Source organism: Zalophus californianus, chromosome 17 (assembly GCF_009762305.2).
Source record: "Zalophus californianus isolate mZalCal1 chromosome 17, mZalCal1.pri.v2, whole genome shotgun sequence".
NCBI lineage: Eukaryota > Metazoa > Chordata > Mammalia > Carnivora > Otariidae > Zalophus > Zalophus californianus.
In genome coordinates this window covers 52,915,154-52,924,439 of record NC_045611.1, presented here as the reverse complement: position 1 = coordinate 52,924,439, position 9,286 = coordinate 52,915,154, and the positions used below count along the sequence as shown (strand labels likewise).

The window sequence follows — 9,286 nt, the reverse complement described above, 5'->3', positions numbered from 1 at the left end:
TGGTCAACCTGTTGTGTGATTGCCTGACTTCATTCATTTGACATTACACATTCCTTGAAACAGCGTTATAGGCAACTCTTAATACCAATTTTCAGCTATTGATGTCCCAGACTCAAACTACTTTTACTCCCAAGAGTAGAGGCCTTGTTTGGTGGACTCATGGGGCCTGGCTTTGCAGCCCCCTCCCAGACTCCATTCTTCCTGGTTACCACTGTTACTATGTTTTCCCATCCCCTTCCTCAGTATATATATGCCCATCATATACACTGTCAGTAATGCCTAACAAATCTGCCTCTTGACTGGTCTGTCCAGCTCCTGTAAGGGAGCTGGAGGAGTAATGCTCTTGGTCAATAAATCAGTCTACTGGGACTCCAAGTACTGGGTGTCAGCAGATTTTTTTTTTTTCTATAAATGTCTTTTCCCCAGAAGTTCTTTCTTTTGAGAGCCAGATGTCCAGCCCAGAGTTCCTGCCCTGGGAGGAATTTGCCACGGCAAATTCAGATGCTCTATTACTAGCCTTGCTTTATCTGGGGATTGGCCTTTAGCCAAGACAAACCTGGGAAATGGTGGCTTCAGCAAGGATGGAAAGAATATTAATGCACTTGCTAATGGGACATGGTAATCCTATGATGAGTCTAAAAATTATTTTTGAAAAGAGGTTCCAAGACTGTGAATCGACACACAACCAGTTTAGAGAACTACCAAACTATATTGCTAAGCCCGCCAGGGCCCCATATCTGTGTGGTGGGAGACATGGCAGGTTTTACTGCAGGGCTAAATCAAATGAATTTGCCTAGTGGGTGATGACTGAGTGGGTCTCTCAGAACTTGTGGGAGGGGCAACTACACAACTGAGCTGAAGTACTTCCCAAAAGGAGACGGGATCAGTCAGTTAGCGACTGGGAATGAGAGCTGTGGCTGGAGGTGGTTGGGATTCCAGAAGATCCAAGGAATGGGTTTCCCTTAAATGCTCAGAGATCTCAGTATCTTGGATTGCTTAGCTGCCATAGGGTGGCTGCCTCTGCGTAACTTTGTGACAAAAGAAGAAAAAGCAGACATCCCAACCATTGGCGGCTGGGACTCTGAGGATGGGCCTGGTGAGTGGGAAGAGATGAGGTCCCAAAAGTCTCTGGACCTCTGAAGTTTCTCGCTGGGCTGGACGTGAACCTCCGGGTCATCGCCTATTGGCTCATGTACCTTGTAGCCCCGCCCCCTCACTTTCCTTCGCCCCGCCCCCCATCCAAACGATCTGTCTGGCGGAAGCCGCGTGCTATTGAGTCGGGTAAGGTGAAAATCCGAGAGGAGGCAGTCGGCTTCTCATTATCAGATGGTCTGTTTTTAAACCCTCTTCCTTTGGGGGTTGCGGATGTTCATCCTCCTTTCTGCCTCCCCGTCCAGTTTCAGCTTTGGGGATGGAACGTGTAGGAGAGGGATTGATAAGAAGGGGCATACCGGATAAACCGATGGGAGTGGAACGAAGCTCTTGGTGTGTCTCCTCCCACTCTAAATTTTTATCTTCTCTGGTCACTTGAATGTCCTTTGGCGCCTAACTGCAAGGCTGTTTGAATTGCAAATATCTTACTTTGCTGTAGGGGCTATTAATTATAGATAGAAAGTCTGATTACTATTGTAGGTTCTTCTTTCCATAGCTCTGGGGTCCTTACTGTCCAAAGTCAGGTTTCGTAGCCCCTTTGTGTGTGATGAGCATATTTTCTTTTGCATTGCTTTTGGGACTGTCTGGCCTTGGACAAAATGGAGCCCTGTCCCTTGCTAGGGTACCTTACACATCTCTTTACTTTCCTCACAAGAATGGTATGAGATATAGCTGTTTTCTTCCTTAATTTTCATCAGGAGACCCGGAAGAAAGAGGGGTTTCCACAGTGAGTCAGGGGTAGCCTGATAAAGATTCTTGTCTTGTGGCTTTTAGCCCTTTTATTTTGGAAACGTTCAAACATATACAAAAGAATAACTTAATGAATCCCTTTGTACTCATCACCCATCTTGTAACCAACTCGTGACCAATCTGGTTTCATTTTCCCTCCTCCCACAGCAGACCTTCCCATTATTTTGAAGCAAATCCCAAATGTATCCTTTCATCTGTAGATATGTCACTATTTGTCTCTAAAAAATAAGAACCCTTAAAAAAAAACCTGACAAAACTATTATCACTATTTAATACCGTCAAATAAATACCCAGTCAGTAGTCAGATTTGCCTGGTTGTCTCTTTTTTTTTTTTCCTGGTAGCTTTATCTGTTTTTTTTTTTTTTTAAAACAGCTTTGTGGCTTTCTTTAAACTTTTTTTTTTTTTAAGTAATCTCCACACCCAGGGTGGGACTCAACCCATGACCCCAAGATCAAGAGTCACATGCTCTACTGACTGAACCGGCCATGTTCCCCCAACAGCTTTGTTGAATTATAAGTCACGTCACATACAATTCACCGTTTAAAGTGTACAATTCAGTGGCTTGTAATATCACAGGGTTGTGCAACCATCACCACAGTCAATTTCAGTACATTTTCATTACCCTCAAAAGAAACCCCACTCCCTTTTGCTGTCACTCCAACTACTCTGACCTCTAACCTCAGCCTTAGACAACCACTAATCTACTTTTGGTTTAAGAGAGGTGCTTATTCTGGACATTTCATATAAATGAGGTCATACAACATGTGTAGTCCTTTGTAATTGGCTTCTTTCACAAAACATAATACTTTCAAGCTTCATGTGTAGCATATATCAGTATTTTATTTCTTTTTATTGCTGAATATACCATTGTAAAGATATACATTTTATATATCCAGTTATCTGTTGATGGACATTTGGGGTTGTTTCTACTTTGGGGCTATTATGAATAATGCCTTTATGAACATTCATGTGAAAGTTTTTTAGGTGAACTTATCTTTTTATTTCTCTTGGCATATACTTAGGAGTGGAATTGCTTGATCATATGCCAACTCTATGTTTAACTATTTGAGAGACTGTCTCATAATTCTTTTAGATTGTTTGAATCGAATCATCATCCAAATAAAATTCATATGTTACAGTTTGTTGCTGTATCCGTTGGGGAACCTTTTAATCTATAGATCTCCCCCTGTCTTTTTCTCCTTGCAATGAATTTACTGATGAAACTGGGTTATTTGTCCTGTAGTGTCTAACCATCTGTAATTTGCTGATTGTTTCCCTGTGGTGTCATTTAAGACGCTCCCTGTTCCCTGGATTTCTTAGAAATTGGTAGTTAGGTCAAGAAGGTGATTAGTTTTAGGTTCAATATTCTGGCAAGAATACTTTGTGAATGGTTTTATGTGCTTCTATCAGGAGGCAAAAAATGTCTGGATGTTCTCTCTTTTTGTGATGTGAGCAGCCATGGATGGTTGTTGACTAGGTATACATACTCATTAGAGATTATAAAGTGGTGGTATTCTAACTTTATCATTCCTTTTTTTTATTAGCTTAATACTTCTAGAAAGAGAAACTTTCAATTACCAAACATTTGTTACCTGAGTATACAGTTTGTATGAGAAAAGCAAAGTAAACTTTGATTCTTTCCTCATATTTATCAGGATTTATTTGTACATTTCATACCCCAGATCAACGGAAATCAGCTATTTTTCCAAGGATACCTAGTTCCTTTTGATGGGAAATGATATTTAAAGATCACAATTTTGTGCTAGGGGTGTTCATTGCTACTGTCATTGTTTCTAGGCCTTTTCAATAGATACAGCTAGGAAATAGTTTCCTAAGATAAAATATGTTATAAATTCATATTCATTTTTTCAATTCAAATTCAGGATTATAGGGTTTTTACTTAGCTTCTCAGATCTTACATTTACTTATTTTTCTGTCATGTGGTCTGATGCTCTTGATGTTCGTTTCTCAGCTAGAAGTTGGTAGCCATAAGCCCTTACCCTCGTTTCCCAGAATGAGCTCAACATTGTCTCCATCAGTTTTCCCATCCCCAAACAAATCTATCCTGTGTTGCCGCCTAGGGCATAGGGCAGGTGAACCTAGAGCCTAGGCAGGCAAATTAAGGCAAAACCTCAGTTTTAGGGCTTTGTGTGGTAGGGTTTGTAGACATCTAATATGGAAACGCCTACATGTCCTCTTACTGATTTGGGTGTCCTTGGCAGCAAGACTAATCCCAGACCCACTCACTGATGGGAGTATTGTTACAATCTCTGTCTTAAGGGGCTTCTTGGCCTGGTGGAAAGAACACAGCATTTGGAGGCAAAGAAATCTGTTTTTATTATATCAAACCCTTAGGTAGTTATGTGACCCCCAGCAAGTCACTTTCTCTCTTTAGCCTTAGCTTTCTTATCTGTCAAATGGAGATGGGGAAATAATCCCACAAATTTCTTGGGGAAATTAGTAAGCATAAGGGAATGATTCCAAGATTAAAGAGCTAATATAGATGATAGTGTGCCAAGATTCCATAATTTTTCCCTAAATCTATGCATTTACCCAGATTTTATGCACAGATGTTAGACATTCAAATATTCCCCACTGTATAAGTTATTTTAAGTTACTAGAATATAAGCTTTACTAGAATGTAGGCTCTAAGAAGGCAGGAATTTTAGTTGTTTGCTACTGTATTCATATGCCTAGAACAGTGTCATATATCCTTCCAGGCCCAAGTAGGCATTCAAATATTTGTTCAATGGATAGATTAATCCAAGAAGTTGATATTTTATTTATTTTTTTAAGAAGTTGATTTTTCAAATAGGTAAAACAATTTTATTTTAGGTCTGGGTGTGAGAATTCTCCGCTTCATACGTTATTTCTTCTTAATTAGAAAAAAAACCCGGGGCACCTGGGTGGCACAGTGGGTTAAGCATCCAACTCTTGGTTTGGTCTCAGGTGCTGGTCTCAGGGTCGTGAGATCGAGCCCCATATGGAACTCTGCACTCAGTACAGAGTTGGCTTGAGATTCTCTCTCCTTCTCCCTCTGCCCCTCTCACTTATGCTCTCTCTCTCTCTCTCAAATAAATAAATAAATAAATCTGAAAAACACACACACACAACCTTTGAATAGTCTGAGGTGGTAGAGCACAAATATGAACAGACTTTGTTTTTCCCCAAGTTCTGTGCCTACCTTTATATTATTGACTTTATCTTGCTGAGTTCTAGATCCCTTAACTTCTGATCATTTTCATTCATTAAAAATCCAGTCTTGGGATACCTGGGTGGCTGAGTCGTTAAGCGTCTGCCTTTGGCTCAGGTCATGGTCCCAGTGTGCTGGGATTGGACCCCGCATCGGGCTCCCTGCTCAGCGGGAAACCTGCTTCTCCCTCTCCCACTCCCTCTGCTTGTGTTCCTGCTCTTGCTGTCTCTCTGTCAAATAAATAAAATCTTAAAAAAAAAAAAAATCCAGTCTTAACATCTACTTTAAAACTCCAGTATCATCTGATTCAAAGCTACTTCATTCCCATTCCTGGACAGGCTTGTGACTCAAGGGACCTGAACTGGAAAAGAGGTGATCTCTTCTTTTATTTTTCCTTCCCCTTTGACTCATCTCCTCCCCCTTTTCCAAGCCTGTGTTTCTCACCACAAGTCCTCTAATGTTTTCAAACTTAAGACCCCCTCCTTTCCTCAAGCCTAAGTCTTCACTGAACAAAAATCTCCAATTACTGGAGACATCTCCAGCTTTACTGGAGACATGACTACAATTGTCCCTTGTTGGTGGTCTTTGCTTCTCTGGGGCACACAGACTCACCTTGTTCGCCCCAGTGTGCAGGAGGAATCTGAATGGTGACTTTCTTGTGGAGACTTATATGTGAATTCTCCCTGGACAGCATAATGTGCTGACACAGGAGATTTAACTGTAACCTCTTCTGCCTCTCATATCCTACTCCAAAGGTCAGCCTTCTTAGGTAGTGTACCTGCTAATGAGTTTAAGCTGAATTATTTCCCATGGTGTCTACTTACCCATAGAGAATACAGGTATTCTTGTCACCATGACCCTGCTCAAGAATTGGTATCCCATAAGGTCCCATGTGCCCATACCCCACCACCACTACTTCCCTCCTCTCTAGAGGAAATCAGTGTTCTTTTAGGGTAATTATTTCCTTCTTTATTGCTTTAGAACCTATCCATGTGGGCGCCTGGGTGGCTCAGTTGTTAAGCATCTATCTGCCTTCGGCTCAGGTCATGGTCCCAGGGTCCTGGGATCGAGCCCCACATCGGGCTCCCTGCTCCGCGGGAAGCCTGCTTCTCCCTCTCCCGCTCCCATTGCTTGTGTTCCTGACCTCGCTATCTCTCTCTCTGTGAAATAAATAAATAAAATCTTAAAAAAAAAAGAACCTATGCAGGTATCCCTATATTGTTTTGCTTTACTTGTTTTGGAAATTCTCTCTCTCCTGTCTGTATAAAGTTACCGTAACTAAGACAGTGAGGTAAATATGTAAGGATACACAAAATGACCAATGAAACAGAATAAAGAACCCAGAATCAGACCCACATATCTATGGAGCTTTAATATGTGGCAGAGTTGACACTGCAGATAAGTAGGGAAAGAAAATTCTGTAATAAATGGTGCTGATACAATTGGATATCCATATTTTTAAAAAATAAATTTAGATTCACCCCTCACACCTTATAAAAAAATCAACCCAAGATGGTTTAAAGGCTTAAATATTACAAAACAAACATTTGAAATTTTCAGACAGTATATAGAATACAGTTAAGTATGAGGGAATTAGTCCCAAGATTAAAGAGCTGATATCTATACATATCTATACATCTGACATGTATCTATATAGAGATTTATCTCTGTTTTAGTTACTGTAGCTTTGTTATAAATCTTGATATCTTCCAAAGAAGATTATAAATCTTTAAAAATATCTTCATTTTAAAATCTTTTTTAAATTGAAGTATAATTGACACACAAGGTTTTCATTATTTTTTAATTTAAATTTATATACGGTAAAAGTCACTCTAAGTGTATAGTTCTAGGACTTTTGACAAATACATAGAGTCATGTAGCTACCACCACAGTCAAGATACAAAACAGCTCGCTCCATCACTCCCAGATCTCCCTTGTGCTGCCCCTTTATAGTCAAACCCTATCTCCACCTTTAATCCGAGGCAACCAGTGATTGGTTCTGGGAATTTCCATCATGTATAGTGATGAAGATCACAATACTTCCGCCTTTTCCAGTATGTCATTTAAATGGAACCATACTTTATGTAGCCTTTTGAGTCTGGCTTTTTTCATTTTGTGTAATGTATAAGAAACTTGGATGTTGAGTGTATCAACATTTAGTTCCTTTTTACTGCTTATTACATTCTATGAATGTACCACAGTTTATCTATTATTCAGTAGTTGAAGGACATGTGGATTTTTCTGGTTTGGGCAATCATGAGTAAAGTAGCTATAAACATTGGCGTACAGGTTTTTGTAAACAAAACTTCTTGGGAAAATACCTAGTAGTGGTATTGCTCGGTTATATGGAAAGTGTATGTTTAACTTTTAAAAGAAACTCTGACTTTGTGGCTATACCATTTTGCATTCCATTTTTTCCAATTTTTTTATTGTGGTAAAATACACATAATGCAAAACTTAAACCATCTTAACCAGTTTTAAGTGTATAGCTTAGTGGTATTAAATACATTCATAGTGTTGTACACCGTCACTACCATCTGCCCTCACAACTCTGTGATCTTATAAAACTGAAACTCTATATGCATTAAACAATAAATCCCTATTACCCACCCCCCACAGCCCCTAGCAATTACCATTCTACTACTGTTCATCTCCATGATTTTGATTATTCTAAGTACCTTATATAGGTAGAATCATACAGTCTTTGTCTTTTTTGTGACTGGCATTATTTCACTTAATATAATATCCTCAAGGTTCATCCATGTTGTAGCACATATCAGAATTTCCTAACATTGTAAGACCGAATAATACCTCATTAAATGGCTATACCATGTTTTGCTTATTCATTTATCCCTCAATAGGCACTTGGATTGCTTACATGTTCTAGCTATTGTGAATAATGCGGCTATGAACATGGGTGTACAAGAATATCTTTGAGACCCTGCTTTCAATTACCTTGAGTATATAACCAGAAGTGTAATTGCTAGATTATATGATAATTCTATTTTTTATTTTCTGAGGAACTGCCTTACTGTATTCTACACAGCAGCTGTACCTTTTTTTATATTGTCATTAACAGTGCACAGGGTTCCAATGTCTCCACGTCTCCACCAACACTTGTTCTTTACTTTTCTTTCCTTTTTTCCCCTTTTTTTATAGTACCCATACTAAAGTGTGTGAGATAATATCTCATTGTAGTCCTTTGTCCATTTTTGAATCAGATTGTAGATTTCTCTATATATTCTGGATATGAATCCTTCATCAGATACATGATTTCACAAATACTTTCTTTCATTCTGTGGGTTGCATTTTTATTCTGTTGACATTATCCTTTGATATACAAATTTGAAAATTTTTCTTTCTTTTCCTTTTTTTAAAGATTTTATTTATTTATTTGACAGAGAGAGACAGTGAGAGAGGGAACACAAGCAGGGGGAGCTGGAGAGGGAGAAGCAGGCTCCCCGCTGAGCAGGGAGCTAGCCGCGGGGCTTGATCCTAGGATGCTGGGATCACAACCTGAGTAAAAGGCAGATGCCCAACAACTGAGGCACCCAGGAGCCCTGAAAATTTTTCATATCTAATTAGTCTATATATTTTTTGTTGCCTGTGCCTTTGGTGTCATATCGAAGAAATCATTGCCAAATCCAGTATCACGAAGATTTTGCTCTATGTTTTTTTCTAATAGTTTTATAGTTTTAAGTCTTACATTTAGGTCTTTGATCCATTTTGAGTTAATTTTTATATATGGTGTTAGGTAAGGGTCCGGCTTTATTCTTTCGCATGTGGATAACCAGTTTTCGCAGCACCATCAAATGGTCTTGGCAGCATTGTCAAAAATCATTTGACCATGTATGCAAAGGTTTCTTTCTGAGCTCTCCATTTTATTGGTTTATATGTCTGTTTTAATGCCTCTCCCACACTGTTTTGATTACTGTAGCTTTTGTGTACTAAGTTTTAAAGTCAGAAAGTATGAATCCTCCATCTTTGTTCTCCCTTTTTAAGATTGTTTTAGCTATTCAAGACACCTTGAGATTCCACATGAATTTTCTGTTTATATTTTTTAAAAGTCACTGGGATTTTGATAGGAATCGCATTAAATCTGTAGATTGCTTTGAATAATATTAACATCTTAACAACTTCGTCTTTCAATTCATGAATATGAGATATGTTTCCCTTTATGTCTTCTTTAA

At 39.0% G+C, this 9,286-nt stretch overlaps 1 protein-coding gene across 6 annotated transcripts in view; it reads left to right on the top strand.

Moving 5' to 3' along the window:
* LOC113936639 (orphan sodium- and chloride-dependent neurotransmitter transporter NTT5-like) overlaps positions 1–9,286 on the top strand; it is a 117,445-nt gene that overhangs the window by 54,807 nt on the left and 53,352 nt on the right. The window contains exon 1 of one of the 6 annotated variants that reach the window (XM_027620110.2): positions 1,245–1,281. The exons of 4 other annotated variants lie outside the window; for them this stretch is intronic. The gene's annotated coding sequence lies outside the window, so the exon portion shown is untranslated. Of the gene's footprint in view, positions 1–1,244; positions 1,330–9,286 lie in introns of those variants that run through there. One more of the 6 variants, XM_027620109.2, reaches the window with a different exon arrangement.